At 43.9% G+C, this 20,360-nt stretch overlaps 1 protein-coding gene across 6 annotated transcripts in view; it reads right to left on the bottom strand.

The window, feature by feature from the left end:
* tox3 (TOX high mobility group box family member 3) overlaps positions 1–20,360 on the bottom strand; it is a 118,026-nt gene that overhangs the window by 54,020 nt on the left and 43,646 nt on the right. The gene's annotated exons all lie outside the window — the stretch shown is intronic.

Below are 20,360 nucleotides of genomic sequence, written 5' to 3'. Positions count from 1 at the left end.
GGGGAACTAAAGCACCTTTAGGTCCATGCCAACATACACTCCCATTTTAATGCTACAGGGAACCAATGCAATCTGAAACTTGGAAACTATTTACTGAATGAAGCCACAAAATTTAATTTAAGAACCAGGTCATAACTTTATCAGTGTGTGAGTAAAGAAGATAATCAACTTTGTAATTCAATACTTCAACAACGTGGGGCAACTTTTTGCCTTGCTGTAAAATTACAAAGTAATGGAAAGTATATAGTTTGGCTCACAATTGTATTTTGAGAAGGAACTTGACTGAGGAAAAGACTGAGGAAGCAATACACAGTTTTTTTTTTAAATTCAAGGCTAAAAGGAGTAATTCACTCAAGAGAAACTAGCTTCCTTTCATGGAGAACCTTATTGCTTTACTCTGAATTCCCAAAATTTCCTCACATACAGTGAATTACTATTATTATGTAGGTAAGCTGATTCATAAAAAGACCCCACAAATAATGACTAGTTGAGTGGCCAAAACTATCTGAAGTGTTGCTAACAAAGAGAATGCATGTTTCATCTGCCTCATGTGGCATTAGACATGTGAATGCCTCTAAGTGTAAGTCTAACAGGGAAGAATATTGGTAGGATATTTCCTACTTTTACTTCTATAGAAAAACAATTTCAATGCCTACCTGTAACCAGCAAATTTAATTTAATTTAGTGATATATTAAACTTGGGGAAACTCTCACAGCACAGAAATCCATCAGTACTACACTACTGCTACGAAGTGTTAGCTTAGATCAACTGATCTAACTCTGAAGTCTAATAGCATGGCTAGCTAGAGGGACTGAAACAAGCCTAAAGTTCACTGATCTAGGAAGACCAGCTCTGTGCCAAAGTGCAAGGACAGAATCATCTGCAGCTTCCAGCTGACACAGGGCAGCAGCATCGTGCCTACCTGACTACAGCCTGAAAAATTACAGTACACTTCACTGTATTAACTGTCAGACAGTAGAGTTTTAAAATCTGTGTAATTAAAGAACTTTTTTTTAAACTTAGTCAATAATTTAGGTTTTAGTGTGCAAATGTCTCTATGCTCCTCAGCTCAGAAGATAATGCACATCTCACAAAGTTATGCATCAGTACTTCACAAATACATAGGTACTAGTGGACATTTCTGTTTTCTTCTGTGCGAAGTCAGACAGATATTACAGAATACCCATCAAGCTGGTAGGTCCTGCATGAATCCCTTTGATACTTTCATGCTGTTTTTATTCATAAATCTCACTGACAAAGAACTGGCCAGTCAGCATATATTTAAACCAAGAGATTCAGTCATCTCACTTACCGAGATATAAAAAAACCCCACTGAATTAGCATTTTGCTGTGAACTGATTACAAGTTCACTGGTGCTAGGAGTTGGGGTTAAGCAAAGGCACGCAGAGCACATGTACACATGAGATTCACCAGTGCGAATAGTTCAATCTTGAATGTGCCATTGGAACTGTTTTTGGATGAAGTCAGAATAGAAAGGATTTTTGTGGTACTTTCAAATTCAGGATTATACCAAAAGCAGACTCTGAGGCAAAGTGTTGGAAAGGAGGGAAATTTGGAGCAATGTTGATGCGGTGACATGGCTTTGGAGATCGCAAAGTTTCAGTGAATAGGTCATCATGGCCTGTCAATCCAGAGGGCTGTAATCCCAGACACCTCTTCCCTTCAACTGTCTTCCTTGAGTGGACATTGAAGACCTGGTAGCAAGCACCACACCCTTATAGCATTGAGTCTGTGGAGGGTGCAAGAGATTATCAGTATTTGGAGACATTATCCAATGGGAGATCGAAGGTCCTCCTGAGTGGTTCAGGTGGGAACAAACACTTCAGAAAACCTGCCCAAGGGGCCTCATTATTCTCATTGTGGCAGTGTAAATTCCGCACATGGTCACGTGGCAAAAAGCTGTTGGCAGCCAAGTGCAAATCCAAATCGGCCTGGTCACCCATCAAGCTTCCAGTCTGTCATAGTGGCTCAAATATGATGATTCAATGCACAGATTCAGACAGTCATTGCCTTGTGGTTGTTGCACATCTCTCCAGTGAGGCCAACAGAGCTGGTTGTGATCATACAAGAATTAGGAGCAGTAGAGGCCATTTATTCCCATGAGCCTACTCTGCTGTTTGATAAGGCCATGGTTGATCAAATGGTGGCCTAAAATTTACTTCGATGCTGGCCCCCAAACCCCTTTGTTCCCTTGTCAAAGGAAAATCTAATGAAAATCTGAATATCCAGTAGCCCATCCTCCACTGGTCTCTAAGCAAGTGAATTCCACAAACTTACAACCCTCAAAAAAAAAACCTCATCTGTAACTTAAATGGGAGACAGGAGCAGAAGTAGGCCATTCAGGCTATTGAGCCTGCCCCACCATTCAACATGATCATAGTTGACTGAACTCTTCATTGTCTTTTACCCTCAGTCTCCATTACCCTTTATGCCATTGATAGTCAAAGATTCATCAACCGCTTCTTCAAATTCCCTGAGGAGACTGAACTTCCACAGCCCTCTGGAGTAGAGAATTCCAAATGTTCATCATTCTCAAGAGTTTAAAAAAATCTCCTTATATCTTAAATGGCATCTCTCTTTTTTTAAAAATTGTGCCCCCTCATTTTAGACTCCCCCAATAAGGAGAAACATCTTTTTGAATCTACCCTGTTTGTCCCTTTAAGTACATTACAGGTTTTAATGAAATCACTTCTCAGTCTTCAAAACTCCAAAGAAAACTGGCCCGTTTGCCCAATAGGACAGACCTACCATTCCCGTGAATCATCATTACATTCTATTTATGGCAATAATAACTTCCCTAGATAAAGAGACCAAAATTGCATGCATTACTTCAGGTGCATTCAGAGTTCTGGGGAAGGGTCACCGGACCTAAAATGTTATCTCTGATTTTTTCTTCACAGATGCTACCAGACCTCCTGAGCTTTTGGAGCAACTTCTGTCTTTGTCCTTACTTAGAGCATCTGCAATTCTTTTGTTTTTGTACTCCAGGTGCAGTCTAACTAAGCTCTGTACTATTGAAACAAGACACCACTACTCCTGTATCCAAGGATGATGGCTAACACTCCGTTAGCACACCCAATAGCTTGCTGAAGCTACATTTTGGCCTTCAGTGATTTATCAACAAGGACACCCAGGTCCCTCGCTATATCTACACTTTCCAACCTCTTACTATGAAAGAAATACCCTCCCCATCTGTTGTTCGTACCAGAGTAGATAACCTCACATTTTTCCACATTATGCCCCATCTGCCAGGTTCTTGCATAAGCACTAAGCTTGTCCAAAACTTTCTGAAAATGTTTACATCGTCGCTCAACACATATTCCTGCTTAGTTTTGTATTATCTGCAAATTTGAAAAGATACAAAATTTTGCTTCCATGTACAAGACAGATTCAAGTGTTATGGAATCGTGTCCATTTTCCTGGATAAAGCAGCTACAACACAAATTCAACGCTATGTGTGACAGAAGAACCTACTTGGACCCTATCTACCACCTTATATTTGCAGTGCACCCACACTACTGATGCACAAAGTCAACAATGTTATCTCAACGTATACAAGGTGCAGAGCTGGAATAACACAGCAGGCCAAGCAGCAGAGGAGCAGGAAGGCTGACATTTTGGGCCTAGACCCTTGGGGTCCTACTCCTCTGATGCTGCTTGGCCTGCTGTGTTCTTCCAGCTCTGCACCTCGTTATCTCAGATTCTCCAGCATCTGCAGTTCCTGCTATCCCTGTAAACATTGAACTGGAGCAACCTCCCAAGGCTCTTTTGTCAGCACTTAACCAAATGCATGGCCTTTACCACCAAAGAGGAAAAGGGCAGTAGATAATGGAAACATGACCACCTGGAAATTTCCCGCAAAAAAAAAGTAATTTGTAACTACAGGGATACTTTCGTTGATTGATAAATTGATTGATTGAATTATTGTCACATGTACCGAAATGCAGTGAAAAGCTTTGTTTACAAGTGGTACAGGCAGATCACAGCAAGCAAAGGATGCACAGATTAAAAAGACTGAGAGACATACAGGTTACATTATTTGAGGCTAGAGTCCATTCAACAGTCTGATAACCAGAAAGAAGCTGGTACAATGGGTCTTTGATGGTGTCGGCCACCTTTCTGCAGCAGCGAGCCATGTAAATACGGTCCATGAATGGAAGGTTGGCTTCTGTCATGGTCTCGGATGTGCACGCCATTTTCTGTAGTTTCTTACAGTCCAGGGCTGAGCAGTTGCCATACCAGGCCGTTGCACACCTGGACAATATGCTTTCAATGGAGCATCTGCAGAAGTTGGTGAGGGACCTTATGGACATTCCAAATTTCCTCAGCTCCCTGAGGAAGGAGTGCCTTCTTGGCTGTCGCATTTACATGGGAATTCCAAGACAGGTCATCTGTTATCATCGGTCTAAGGAACTTTATGCTTTTCATTCTGTCAACCTCAGTTCAATTGATGCAGATCGGGGCAGGTTCACCTTTTTTATTTCTGAAGTCAATGATTAGTTCTTTAGTTTTGTGAACTTTGAGACAGGTTGTTTTCATTGTACCATGTCACCAAGACCTCTTATCTCCCTTGTGTATTTTGACTCATCGCTATAAGACACTAAGGCAGTGTTGTCAGTTAACTGTTAGATGGCATTCATTTACAATTTAGCAACAAAGTTGTAGGTGTACCAGGCATACTGTTAAAGGAACTGAGGACGCATCCTCAGGGGAGTCATGTTGAGTGTTATTGTGGAGGAGGTACAGTTACCTATTCTCACTGATTGCGGTCTGTGGGTCAGAAAGCTGGGGATCCTACTGCAGAGGGTGGACCAGAGACCAAGGTCACATTGATTTGAAATCAATCTGGAGGGGGATAATGCTGTTGAAAGTGGAGCTGTAGCCAATAAGCAGATGTCTGACATAGGTGTCTTCGTTGTCCAGATGTTCAAGGGATGACTGCAAGGCTAGGGATATAGCATCCTCTGTGGATGTATTATGGCAAATTGTAGGAGATCGAGGCAGGCTGGGAGACTGGAATTGATGTGGGACCATGACCAGCCTCCCAAAGCACTTCATGACAATGGAAGTCAGAGCTATTGTTGCTGGAACAAAATCCTGGTATTCCTACCCTCTGTGGTGATCTTCTAGAACTGTACAAGGAGGCAGCAGCTCACGTCCACCTTCTCAAAGGCAACAAGGAACACGCCACAATTACTGGCCTGGCAAGCAAAACCCAATCGCAGATGGAGAACTAAATAAAAATACAAAAAAAGTGCTTCTTTGAGCCCCACCAGGAAAGCACGGACCTTTGCTGTCCTGAGCTCACACCTTGCCCCAACACCACAAAGTCCTTCCTATTTGGTTTCTCCAAGTAGGAGTGATTTAAATGAATCTCATAGGGTCAGTGTTTATTTGTACAAGCTTCCAGTTTTTTGAAATGGGAATGAGGCCTGTTTATTGAAATCCAGTGGGCCTTTTGTGGCCCTCCCAGGCAGGAGGTTGTGTCTCTTCTTTTCTCTTTTGGATTTTTAATCCCCACCAGCGAATCTATACAGCACAATCCCTAATTTCAGATTCCTTCCTTTCATCGAACTGAAAATTGCATACAGCACCTCAACTACGGTCTGATTTAGTAACTCATTGTGCCTTGAAATGTTTCCAAGGTGCTGTGTAAATGTGTGTTATTCTTTTTTCATGTGCACATTACATCCTGCTGTTCACAAATTGACAACTGGATGCAAATAACTACCTTTCCAAATTTGTTGTCCCTAAGGAGAGCTGTATGTGTTTCTGTCCACCTGGATCAAAACACAGTCATTAGTGTGTACTTAGCTAATCCTTAACTATTTTATTTTCTCTCTTTGATGCTGTCATTTCCCTATTCACATATTGCCCATGGGAGCAGTGCTGAAAGTGGCAAGAATTACGATGTTAGCAGTAAATCTGCAATAACAATCAGTGATCCTAACTTTGCTGATTCTGTTGCACTCAAGGAAAATATAAACCTTAAACCCATTTATTGTTCTCTTGAGGGAGCATGGTGTCAGTCTCCAACAGTAGCGTAACCATTCACTGCATGCAAAAACTGATCCAGTCTGTGAAAGAAGTCATATGCTAAGCAGGTTTGAATTGTGCTTATACTGGTTTTCAAACCACTATATTTAGGCATTTGATTGAAATGGCTCCCCGCAAACAAGCCTGGGTACTAGGAATGTTGGCAGATTAAAATGTCTGCAGATTTTTAGATGACCAATGTCTGAAAAGCCAGTAGTTATTGTCCATTGCTGAAACTGAAGTACCCTTGAACCGAACGGCTTCCTAAGAGGGCAGTGTAGACTCAAATACATTGCTGAGAGTCCGGGGTTACATGTAAACCAGACCAGGTTAGGATGGCAGATTTATTTCCCAAACAGACAATAGGGTCGGCAGTTGGTTTTGGGAATAAGCTTCCGAATTTTAATCACGGAGCCTCCCATTTCTGATTTCCCCACTTCCACACTCCCACTTTTGGCCCATCCTCCAAGGCATGCTGCCAATTAAAAAAAAGAACACACTCTTTGTTCTCTGATTAGACTAACACGAACGGTCAATGAAAACACCTCGCCCTTCCACTGTCTCCAATATCTTTGGAACTAACCACTATTTAAATAATAAATCAGACTTATATCAATTAATCTCTTTCTTTGTACTGGATTGTCTGGGAGAACAGGAGGTCGTACACAATGGGTAGCAACTTGTATCTCTGGGGTAAAAGTTTGGGGTTCAAATTCCACTGCCAGTCTTGATGGTTGAGGAAGATGTGTTCACAATGCGGCCAAACAAATTGAGTATCAACTCATAAATCCTTCCTTCAAAAACCCAGAAGGGGATGCTCAATCTGTTGGGGCTGCATTAGAGACCCCCAAATTGCCAGTGGGTACCAGATGAGCAGATGTGTACAGAGATTGCAGATACCTGTAGGAATAAGGGAGTAATATTGGTTGGAGATTTTAACTTCCCCTTCCTCTGGGCCACCCAGAGTGTAAAATGCGTGGATGGGGTGGAATTTCTTAAATCTGTCCAAGAAAGTTTCCTAAATCAATATGTCAAGGGCCCTATTCGAGAGGGTGCAACACTGGACCTCCTGCTAAGGAATAAGGTCGGGCAAGTGACTGAAGCGTCAGTCGGAGAGTATTTTGGATCCAGTGACCAACGCTCTCTTACTTTTAACTAAGTTATGGAAAACGATAGGACAGGTCCACAGATTAAGGTGGTAAACTGGAGCAGGATCTAGCAGAAGTCGATTGAGCGAGTCTATTTGAAGGAAAAGGAACAGCTGGCAAATGGGACATTTTTAAAAGTATGATTTCAGAAATCCAGGGACAGTATGTCCCGTTTGGATGAAGGGAAAAACTGGCAGGTTTAGGGATCCTTGGATGATGAGGGATATTGAGGCTCTGGTCAGGAAAAAGAAGGCGGCACACATTAGGTTTAAGGCTGAAGTGAATCCCCAGGTAACCATAAAAGGTACAGGGGCACACCTCAGGAGGAAATTAGAAGAGCAAAAGGAGGGAATGAGCAGGATCAGGCAGATAAGATTAAAGATAATCTTAAGAAGTTCTATAGCTATATTAAGAGTAAAAGGGAGGCTCCGGAAAGATTAGGTCACCTTAAAAATCAGCATGGTTATCTACGTGCAGAACAACAGGAGATGAAGATTTTTAATAAATATTTCTCTTCAGTGTTTACAGAGGACAGAATAGTGGATGCAGAGGAAATAAAGGAAACAAGTTGGGATGTTTTGGACCACATACACATTACCAAAAAGAGGAGATATTTGTAGCCTTAAAGCACATTAAAAGGTGGCTAAATCCCATAGGCCTGATCAAATCCATCCTCTGACATCGTGGGAGGCAAGGGAAGAAATTGCAGAGGCCTTCGCAGAGATTTTTGATTCATCTTTAGCAACTGGTGAAGTTCCAGAAAATTGGAAGGTGACTAATGCTGTTCCATTGTAAGAAAAGTAGCAAAGGCAAGCCAGGGAACTACGGGTTCAGGAGCCTGACATCAGTGATAGTATCTTCTCCAATAGCTTGCCTGAGGGATAGGATCAAACAAATGTTCAGATAGTGAAGGTCTGAGCAGGGATAGTCAGCATGAATGTGTGCACAGGGAGTCATATCCAAACAAACTTTTAGAGTTTTTGAAGAGGTAACCAAAAGGATGGATAAGGGTAGGGCAATACATGTTGTCTGTAAGGACTTTAATAAGGCTTTGACAAGGTCCCACACAGCAGGCTAGTCATAAAAATTAGGTCACATGGGATCAGGGAGAGCTAACTAATTGGCTCGAAGGTAGGAAGCAGAGGGCAATGGTTGAACGTTGTTTCTTGGACTCGAGGCCTGTAATTAGTGGTGTGCCACATGGGACGGTGCTAGCACCTTTGTTATTTACATAAGTGAGCTGGATATGAATATATAAAAAAGGTATGATTAGTAAGTTTGCAGGATGATACAAAATTAGGAGGTATCCTTGAAAGTGAGGAAAGTTATGAAAAATTAGAGAGATCTTGATCAAATGGGTAAGTGGACTGAGGATTGGCAAATGCACTTCAATACAGATAAGTGTGAAGTGTTGCACTTTGGAAAGTCAAACCAAGGTAGGACTGAGACAGTAATCAGTAAGGTCCATCCAACCCGCAGACAAGGGTGGTGCGGTGGTAGTATGGCACACTGACCGCTATATCGCTGAGGCCAGACGCCAACTCTCTGACACCACCTCCTACCGGACCCTCGATCATGACCCCACACCCGAGCACCAAACCATCATCTCCAACACCATTCATGACCTCATCACCTCAGGGGACCTCCCACCCACAGCCTCCAACCTCACTGTCCCCCAACCCCGCACGGCCCGTTTCTATCTCTTTCCCAAAATCCACAAACCTGCCTGCCCTGGTCGACCCATCGTCTCAGCCTGCTACTGTCCCACCGAACTCATCTCCACCTATCGGGACTCCATTTTCTCCCCTTTGGTCCAGGAACTCCCCACCTATGTCCGTGACACCACCCACGCCCTCCACCTCCTCCAGGACTTCCAATTCCCTGGCCCCCAACACCTCATCTTCACCATGGACGTCCAGTCCCTATACACCTGCATTCCGCATGCAGATGGCCTCAAGGCCCTCTGCTTCTTCCTGTCCCGCAGGCCCGACCAGTCCCCCTCCACCGACACCCTCATCTGCCTAGCGGAACTCGTTCTCACCCTCAACAACTTCTCTTTTGACTCCTCCCACTTCCTACAGACTAAGGGGGTGGCCATGGGCACCCGCATGGGCCCCAGCTATGCCTGCCTCTTTGTAGGTTACGTGGAACAGTCCCTCTTCCGCACCTACACAGGCCCCAAACCCCACCTCTTCCTCCGGTACATTGATGACTGTATCGGCGCCGCCTCTTGCTCCCCAGAGGAGCTCGAACAGTTCATCCACTTCACCAACACCTTCCACCGCAACCTTCAGTTCACCTGGGCCATCTCCAGCACATCCCTCACCTTCCTGGACCTCTCAGTCTCCATCTCAGGCAACCAGCTTGTAACTGATGTCCATTTCAAGCCCATCGACTCCCACAGCTACCTAGAATACACCTCCTCCCACCCACCCTCCTGCAAAAATTCCATCCCCTATTCCCAATTCCTCCGCCTCCGCCGCATCTGCTCCCACGATAAGACATTCCACTCCCGCACATCCCAGATGTCCAAGTTCTTCAAAGGACCGCAACTTTCCCCCCACAGTGATTGAGAACGCCCTTGACCGCGTCTCCCGTATTTCCCGCAACACATCCCTCACACCCCGCCCCCGCCACAACCGCCCAAAGAGGATCCCCCTTGTTCTCACACACCACCCTACTAACCTCCGGATACAACGCATCATCCTCCGACACTTCCGCCATTTACAATCCGACCCCACCACCCAAGACATTTTTCCATCCCCACCCCTGTCTGCTTTCCGGAGAGACCACTCTCTCCATGGCTCCCTTGTTCGCTCCACACTGCCCTCCAACCCCACCACCCGGCAGCATCCCCTGCAACCGCAGGAAATGCTACATTTGTCCCCACACATCCTCCCTCACCCCTATCCCAGGCCCCAAGATGACATTCCACATTAAGCAGAGGTTCACCTGCACATCTGCCAATGTGGTATACTGCATCCACTGTACCCGGTGTGGCTTCCTCTACATTGGGGAAACCAAGCAGAGGCTTGGAGACCGCTTTGCAGAACACCTCCGCTCAGTTCGCAACAAATAACTGCACCTCCCAGTCGCAAACCATTTCCACTCCCCCTCCCATTCTTTAGATGACATGTCCATCATGGGCCTCCTGCAGTGCCACAATGATGCCACCCAAAGGTTGCAGGAACAGCAACTCATATTCCGCCTGGGAACCCTGCAGCCTAATGGTATCAATGTGGACTTCACCAGTTTCAAAATCTCCCCTTCCCCAACTGCATCCCTAAACCAGCCCAGTTCGTCCCCTCCCCCCACAACCAGCCCAGCTCTTCCCCCCCCACCCACTGCATCCCAAAACCAGTCCAACCTGTCTCTGCCTCCCTAACCGGTTCTTCCTCTCACCCATCCCTTCCTCCCACCCCAAGCCGCATCCCCATCTACCTACTAACCTCATCCCACCTCCTTGACCTGTCCGTCTTCCCTGGACTGACCTATCCCCTCCCTACCTCTCCACCTATACTCTCTCCACTTATCTTCTTTTCACTCCATCTTTGGTCCGCCTCCCCCTCTCTCCCTATTTATTCCAGTTCCCTCTCCCCATCCCCCTCTCTGATGAAGGGTCTCGGCCCGAAACGTCAGCTTTTGTGCTCCTGAGATGCTGCTTGGCCTGCTGTGTTCATTCAGCCTCACATTTTATTATCTAAGGTCCTAAGGTCCTGAGGAGTGTTGGAGAGCAGAGGGACTGAGGAATACAACAACATAGTTCGTTGAAACTCGCATTGCAGGTGGACAGGGTGGTGAAGATGACATTTAAAAAGCTGGCCTTCATCAAGTTGAGGCACTGAGTGTAGGAGTTTGGACATTATGCTACAGTTGTATAAAAGTTGCTGGTGAAGCCACACTTGGAATATCGTGTGCCATTTTTGTCACCTGTTATGGGAAAGACATAGTTAAACTGAAAAGTGTGGAAAGACGATTTACGAGGATGTTGCCAGGACTAGCGGGCCTGAGTTACAGGGAGAGGTTCATTCCTTGGAATGTAGAAGATTGAGGGGTGACCTTATTGAGGTGTATAAAATTATGAGGGGCATAGATAGGATGAATGCATATGATTTTTTTCCCCCCCCAATGGGGAATTGAAAACTAGAGGGCACAGGTTTAAGACGAGAGGGGAAAAGATTTAAAGGAAGACCTGAGGGGAAAAGATTTGAGGAGGACCTGAGGGGAAACTTCTTCACACAGAGTGGCGCGTATACAGAATGGGCTGCCAGAGAAAGGTGGTCGCAGTAGGTGCAATAGCAACATTTAACAAACATTTGGATAGGTAGATGAGAAGGATTTAGAGGGATGTGGAAGAAATGCAGGCAATTGGAACTAGCTGAGTGGGCACCGTGGTCAGCATGGGGCAGTTTGGGCCGAATGGTCTGTTTCCATGCTGTATTACTCCATGGGGGCAACACGGTGGCTCAGTGGTTAGCACTGCTGCCTCTCAGCACCTGGGTCCCAGGTTCAATTCCACCCTCGGGTGACCATATATGGAGTTTGCACATTCTCCCCACGTCTGCGTGCGTTTCCTCCCACTGTCGAAATACATGCAGCCGAGGTGGATTGGCCATGCTGAATTACCTGCAGTGTTCAGGGAGGTGTAGATTAGGTGAGTTATCAGGGGATGGGTCTGGGTGGGACGCTCCGAGGGTCAGTGTGGACTTGTTGGGCAGAGGGGCCTGTTTCCGCACTGGGAGGGATTCTATGAAGTCTATGAAGACTCTACGACTCTATATATCCATGGCAGGCAGTAAGAGTAGGAGAGATTCCGGATCAGTTAAGTAACGGAAAAAATAATTGGAGCCTCTGCAATCACTATCCATAACTCCAGGCTACAGCATAAGCGCAATAGTTAATGTCACCACAGCAACTCGGACACACTTGGCTGGTAAGTCAATGTTCATCAGCTTCATGTCAGAAGCATGATATTTGATTTCTGCTTTAGCTGGGATGGACTCAGGATCCATCTCCTTGCCCTTCGCATGTTGGAGATCATGGTGGCACTGTCAGTTGGACTTGCTATTGACCAGCAAACTCAAGAAAAGGAAAAAAAAATGGAATATTGGAATTAATGTTAATTATGGAATCTCCGGCACAATCCTGGAGAGACGGCAATGCCAGTGACCATGGAAGTAATGGACAGATTTGGTTTAAGTACTTCATTTCATTCTTGTGTGTCAGCCATGGCTCAGTTGGTACCCAATCACTTCTGAATCATAAAATCCAGCTTCAAGTGCTATTCCAGGGCTTGACCATAAAAATCAAGCATGACAGTGCAGTACTGAGGGAGCAGAGTCAAAGGGAGCATTAACCAAGACCTCATCGCCTTGCTCAGGTGGATGCAATTGATCCCAATGGAAATATTTCAGAGTAGAACAGGAGAGTTATTCTCATCATCCAGGCCAACATTTAACTTTGAATCAACAATCGCCAAAACCTGGAATCACGATCACATTGCCGTTAGAGAGAGTTTGCCATGTGACAGTCCACTGCCACATTTCCAATATTTCAGGCTATGCTTCAACAGGTACTTCATTAGGTGTAAAATGCTTTGATATGTCCTGTGGTCATGAAAAGTCCAAATGAGCACGTCATAGCTTTTTGGAAACACTGAAATGTATATAAAATTGTTAACTGGGCAATTCTTACAAAAAAGAAAATTATTCCAAATGCTGAGATAACAAGGTGTAGAGCTGGATGAACACAGCAGGCCAAGCAGCAGAGGAGCAGGAAAGCTGATGTTTCGGGCCTAAGCCCTTCTTTAGAAAACATCACAAATGTTGCATCTATTTTAGACACAGGGACTGTTTCGCTTGGTGGGCTTTTGGTGTGACCATCACACAACTAGTGAAATCCAATTCACTGAAGCGTACACACTATTGGCCCACTATCATTTTTCAGGTGGAAAGACAGGTGTGGGCCAAGATGAAAAGCAAGGGTGCAAATAATGAAAGTCAATTGAGATAACCTCAACAAGTGAAGCACAGAAATTACGAGACACAATAGAAAAAACAAGAAGGGGAAAATTGTGGCTTCTATTTAAGAAGCAGACTTTGGCTGTTTCTATTAAGTCTCCAAACCAAGCAGCTGAAATGAAACACAATGATTTCAGTTAAAAAAATGTGAAGATAAACTATTTAGCTCTCTGAGATAATAATTGTAAGACTGTGAAAGAAGACACAATGAAATGAAAAGCAAGTTGAAACTGCTGATTAGTTAAGTGTGTGAATGTAATTAGTAGAGGAACTACAACTAAATCAGCTGTGAATTGTGTGCATTAATGATTGCTTTCCCTGGAGAAATAAGGAACTCAGTGACAATGTTAACACTACAGCACATGGTGAAGGGTGAAACATGCCATTTGGTAAAAACAGGTGGCTTCATTAGTGCAAGGAATCCGTACAAAGGCCCCTCACCTGAAACTTTAAGGTCGGTTCTGGACAAAATATGTTTTATCCAAACCAGTAGACTCAAACACAACAAGCTCAAAATGACCTTTGCTTCAACAGCACTACCAGAACACCCAAGATTCTGGGATTAGTTTAAACCCAACCTGTGGGTTATGCGAAAAATATCCTCTCAAAAGGCATAATCATAGACCTACACTATTGTCAAAAGCAGGATCAGAATTCTAAATTACAATGTTTCCACAGGAGAAAATACAGTTGGTTAGATTCTGTTCGACTGACTGGCAAATAATTGCCAGTCCTGGCAAGGACAAAGGCTGATAGGGACATCAATTAAGGATGAACAGCGAGTTTTTTTTAAAATCATTTTTTTCATCATGCTCACAGTCTGCCTGATTGAACAAAATGCCAAATTAAATTAGCAGAGATTGCTAAGCCTGGCGTGCTGTGTAGAAACTGGGTCAGCACAGACAATAAACTGTCTGTAATTAAAAGATGAGAAGACTGACTAATGCTACTTCAGCCTGATTAGTACAAACAACACAATATGCACTAAAAAAATCTTTTGGCAACGGCAGGAGGTCCAAAACATTCATATAATGCAGGAACACATGCTCAGCCGTCAGGTGTACTATTGAGACTTCATGCAATAATGAATGGCAAATGTTACCTCATCTTATACTTGTAGATTAAATTCAGTAATAAAACACAATGTAACGTCTATCTACAATTGATCAGCTATCTGGAAACAGAAAAAGGGATTACACAAAAGCTTTAGTTCAGCAGGTTGGTTTAGTACACATATGGCTCATTGCAATTTACATTATCGAACATTAGTAAGTCCTTTGTTTTCTACTGATGCAAGTATTAAGGAATCAAAAGAATCTCAGGGAAGTCAAATGCTTCGATTTCAAAGAAAAAAATATTGACTTCTTCTCAATAACATTATAAAACTACACATTAGTTAAATAGATAAATAAATAAAATGTCAAAAGATTTTTAAAATCAACAGTAAACGATTGCTTATTTCAGGTATACTATTTTGGCTTCTTGAGACCACAAAGAGCTTAAGGCTACTTTGTTCCAACAGACCACCAGTTCCACATTTCTGAACTGGTTGCTAAATTCTGCATCACAAACCAAGTTAACACATTTTCCATCATAAGAGGTAACAAAGTATGGAGCTGGATGAACACAGCAGGCCAAGCAGCATCTTAGGAGCACAAAAGCTGACGTTTCAGGCCTAGACCCTTCATCAGAAAAGGGGGATGGAGAAAGGGTTCTGAAATAAATAGGGAGAGGGTGGGAGGTGGACCGAAGATGGATAGAAGAGAAGATAGGTGCAGAGTACAGGAGAGTTGCAGTGGGAGAAAGATCCCCTGAGGTTGGTCCAGAGGAAGGAGGACAAGTATCTGTTTGTGGGTTAGCTCCTTCCACCACTCCAGGCCTTGATGACTCCACTATGACAGAATGCTCAAAGCTCCTGGAATTACAGGTGCAAACCTGTTCTGAGGAAGGGTCACCGGACCCGAAATGTTAACTCTTTTCTCTTCCACAGATGCTGCCAGACCTGCTGAACTTTTCCAGCAACTTTGTTTTTGGTACAAAACTAGTGATGTGCACTGGGTGATGTCGTAGTAACTCCCCACAGGAAGATTTCTGATGCTGGTGAAATGTCTAAATGCTTTTGCATTCAATATCTCCCTGATTTAAAGTTTCCACATTGACACAAGGTTCAGTTAAAACAAGAGAAAAACTATGAAAATACAATACTTGATTTCCTGTCACTATGGTCCTAAGTACTGACAGATATCTGATAGAACTACTGTGTGCAGCAGTTCATAACATTTGGGACATTTGCATCTTTAATTTGCAATGCTCTGTGAAGAAAAAGTTTTTAAAAGTATTACTTACCAAATATCATCCTTGAAATATCCTTTAAGATTTTTGTTTTCAAAACATGTTTTGGAAAAACTCATGATATAATTCTAAAGGATACATTCACTTTTCAACTGCTGAGCGTGTATAAATTGACTTTGTTCAGTCCCAGTGCAGCAGTAATAGTGTAAATGTTGCCTGAATCCACAGTTATTCTCAGCGTGGTGTCATAATTCACAATGGAATGAATCTTGACTTTGCGTAATTGTGTCAAATAGGCAATATGAGAGTTGACAGCTCATTTTGTAACACTTCCAACTTAAATTTCCATTTTCTTTAATGGTGGTCTGACAGTGCGAGGTAACAGAAAGAAAATGGTGACTCTCATCCATTGCGGGAGACAGAAGATCACCCATATTTTTCCTGCACTTCGTCTGACCCAGGTTTGTCTCTGCTCTTGTCCTCTGGTGGCCTTCCTTTTTACCATCCCGTCTACCAGGGCCTTCAGCTCCCTATCTAAAGGGCAGTGTTACTGCTTCCCTTTCTGAGAGATTATAAAAGTTTCCAAGAGGACAGTGTGTGAGCTTATTCCCAAAATTGCAGTATCTGAAATGGTTTAAAGCTGTAATTAAAATTTTGGAGCCATTGGTATTTACAATGGAAAGTCCCAGCAGCATTGTGAATTCTGCCTCTCTCCTGCTGCAGGATTGCACAAAGAGGATTCCAAAGAGGTTACTGCATAATGAATGAGGTGAGAAGCAGAAGTCAGTGTGAGAAAAAAGTTACTGTGAATCAAAAAGGGACACCCACCTTAATATTCCCTGAAAATAATGTTTAGGCTAAAAGTGGGAAAATAGGGCCCATTGTAAGACATGTGGGATTAAGTACTGAGAAGTTAGGCACAGAATCTGCTTTTTATTAATACATGCAGATTAGTAGTTTACGTTTTATAGTGCAAAAATCTGATTAATGACTGTCAAAGTTGAAACTGAGACTCTATTTCTCTTACTGCAGAAACTCTAAATCTGGTAGCGGACATTTGCTTAACTTCAGAACTTTGAGCAACACAACTTTGTTTCCTCATCCATCCACATGACTCCATACACCAGAAGAAAATTACCTGCTCAATAAACACCAACTGTATGTGATACGTCAATATAGTTGGATTTTGCTTTCACAAAGCTTGAAGAAGGTGCTACGAAGAAGTCAACTTTGGGAAAGATGTTTCTTTCAAGTGGCAGTCCCAATGTTCAGGTCTCTGGTGTTCGGTCACCAGGTCATTAAGAATATAGGTTCAGCAGTTAATCACACTGAAGAATGCTCACAGACAGTAAACCAGGAAGTAACATTGGTAGGTTTTATCTTCACTTAATTGATCTTACAGAAATTAAAGGCGAGATTGCAACAGACACACCACATTAAAAGGTAGAAGCTATGATGTCACAAATTTAAAATAAATCTGTGAAATTATCATTGAATAGAGAAATATGATATGCCATAAACATAAAATTATTTTTTCAGGGCTAGAGTTTGTTCATCCATAACAATGACGACAAGTAGGCCATTAAAATCTAACTACTCTTTATTAAAAACCGTCATATTGAAAGAAAGTGCACAGAAGTGGTTTAGTGTGCAAAATTAAAAGCTTGTGGATTGAGAATTGGTTAACAGACAGGAAACAGATAGGAATAAATGGATCTCTTCCAGAGTAAACAGGCATTACTGGGGGAGGTGATGGCCCAGTGGTACTATCGCTTTCAAGACCCAGGTAATGTTCTGGGGACCCGGGTTTTAATCCTGCTACAGCAGAGGGTGGAATTTGAATTCAATAAAATATCTGGAATTAAGAATCTAATGATGACCGTGAATCCATTGTCGGTTGTTGGAAAAACCCATCTGGTTCACTGATGTCCTTTAGGTACTGATCTGGCCCATGTGACTCCAGACCCACAGCAATGTGGATGACTCACAATTACAACTCTCTCGACAATTAGGGGTGAGTAATAAATGCTACCTGGCCAGCGATGCCCTCATCCCATTAAAGAATTTTTTTTTTAAAAGTGGAATGCTACCGGGATCGGTGCTTGGGCCCCAGCTATCTATAAGGTATTACAATAATTTAGAGCGTGAAATCTAATACAACATTTCCAAGTTTGTTGTTTTGCATTGTCAAAGTGGGATGAGTGATGGGGATCCTGTAATGAGCTTTCAAAGGCAATTTAGCGATATTGAGTGAATGAACAAATACAAAAGCAGTAAAATGTGGGCAAAAATGAATTTATTCACTTTGGCAGGAAAAACAGAACGGACGAGTATTTATCAAATGGATGATAGATTTGGAAATGTTGATGCAGAAAGGGTGCCGATTGTCCTTGTATACCAGTATAAACAGCAAGCATAGGAGGTGCAGCAAATAGTTAGCAAGGGAAATGGTACAGTTTTGTTGGTTGCAAGAAGATTTTAATAAGGGAACAAGAATGGCTTACTGCAGTAAGGATCTTACTGGAACCACATTTGCAAAGCCACTCTGTACCCAAATGAGCTCTTGCATTCTAAAAGTTGTCCTGCTCAGTCAAGGACAGAGTCTGAAGATGCTAGAGAAGGTGAAGGCGGTGCTGTGAATCTCTTAATCAGGACCAGAAGGGCACAGCCAGAGATTGGTGCAAAGGGCTGGAGCCCTCTTCCCAAAAGGGCTGGCATAGGAGTTTGAACTACTGGAACCAACTAGGTCAGTACCATCTCAACGTTGGAAAGGAATGGCCAGCAGAGCTGCAAGAATGTCAATGACTTTCTACACTCTCTCTTCTCTTCACTACCTCACACTCATTCTATCTCTGCTACTGCACATGCCTCACCTTCACCTTTTTATCTGCAACATCTCTCAGTCTGTCTCCTCACCACTAGCCATCGGGGTAGGGAGAATGGGGCAAGGTATGCACTCACTCAAGACACCTCACGGCTTCTTGACTATCTACACTGTGCTAACAGCTGTGGCAGCCACTTTCAGCTCACTCTATCCTTCATTTTCTCGCATTCCGGGAGAAGACAGCCCCCAATGGGGCAGGAAGGAGTCAGAAGGGTTGGGGGTGTCCAATGTTAGCTTTCTTAGCCCCTAAAGAGCAGGAGAAGACCGGTGACTGTCCCTGCACGAGACATCCACATTCCAGCAAACAAGTACACCACTGGCCATGATGCCCTCCCCCTCTCGATCTCTCTCTCTCTCTCTCCCCCCTTGTTTTCCTGGTATTCTTTGTTTTAACTGCCAGCATCTCCGCTGCTGTGCAGAAATGGCCAGCTACCCCAGATACCACCTCCTTGACCTGAAAGGCTAAGAGTACAGAGACCTCAAAGGAAGCAGCTACAAGGCCACATCCTGCAGCCCCCACCAGCCCAGTTACTGACACCCCAGGGAAATGTTTGCTCTTATACACTTGCTAAGCCTATCTGGTGAGCACCTCACTGTGACAGCTCCACAGGTGGCTGAGGAAGAAACACTCCAGACCGCTGGGGCTCAGAGACCTGCTGGAGATCAGCTACCTGCCCTGCCCAGGCAGGAGAGGTCCCTGTGGTGTCAGCGATCAGGCACTTCACCTGGATACACAGGGAGGAACAGGTGCAGCAGGCAGGGATGTGGGAGGCAATGGCCCTCATTGCCCTGAAGCTATAGCAGTGCAGTGAGTCATGGCTACCCCAATGGATGCAGCTGGCATGGAAAGCCAGGCCTGACACCCTCAGGGTCAGCTGGAGAGGAGAGCTCCAGAACCCATACACTCCTGCTGACGCCACTGTCCTTCATCCTCAACATTCTGTCCCTGGCCTTTGCTGTGAATAGAAGTGACCAGGGGAGGCGGACAGCATCCAGGAAGCAAATACATTGGGATGGCCAGGGATTGGGGATTCCGTAGCACGATGGAGTCCTGTACAATGCATGGATCTCTATGTAAAGTTGTTTCCCCTTTAAAGGGGCCGCAGTTCCCTCCCTCACTTGCTCCGTCCATTCAGCGTTAATGCAGCCATTTCCTTCCCGCACGATGAAAGGCTACAGTGAGCACTCTTCAGCCAGAGGCTTCCAGCTTCCACCTCCTCACACTGGGGAGATCCCAAATGACCCACTCCCTGTGCTGGTACGCCTTTCCTTGAACACCTCGGCTTCATAAACTCCCTAGGGTCTCACCAACCTGTTTACATGAGCCTGCAGCTGCCCACACTTCCCGTACCCAAACCATGGTTAGAAACATTTGTTCCCTTGACTGTGGGCCAAGTACCCTCCCACATCATCCACTTCCCACTAATATCCCATCCTTGGTCAACCTCCTACATCTCAACACTGCATTCCCCCAATCCTGGAGAATAGCCTCTCAACGCCTTTTCCGGTGGCAGTTGTGGTCACTGGGCTTCTTGTCTAACTCTTCCACAAATATCTCCACAGTCTATTCAGAATCCCAGAAGATGATTCCAACCTTAGAGCATTAAGGCCAATGGAGAGAGTCCATTGAGATAGAGGATCAGCCATGATCGTAAATGAATGCCAAAGTAGGATTGATATATCATATGTTTGTTTAACCTTTTGAAAGGTTCTGGCAGTCAAACCAGTGATATAAAAAGTCCACATTCACATCAATTCAATAATCCCAGTTGGTTCACATTTGAAAGGTCTTCAGCACTTGTCTTATGGTTAGCAGAGAATCACTAACAGCAACTTTAGCTTCACCAATACTTGCAGAAATCCCAGTGATAGGACTTAGTGTTAGTTTGAATAACTTTCTAACTGCTAAACAGAAGTGAATAAATGCTTTAACTTAATTATTTTTCTTTTGCCTCCAG

This window comes from Stegostoma tigrinum, chromosome 16 (genome assembly GCF_030684315.1).
Source record: "Stegostoma tigrinum isolate sSteTig4 chromosome 16, sSteTig4.hap1, whole genome shotgun sequence".
Lineage (NCBI taxonomy): Eukaryota > Metazoa > Chordata > Chondrichthyes > Orectolobiformes > Stegostomatidae > Stegostoma > Stegostoma tigrinum.
Note: the sequence above shows the minus strand (reverse complement) of the source record. Positions and strands in the feature narration are given on the sequence as shown.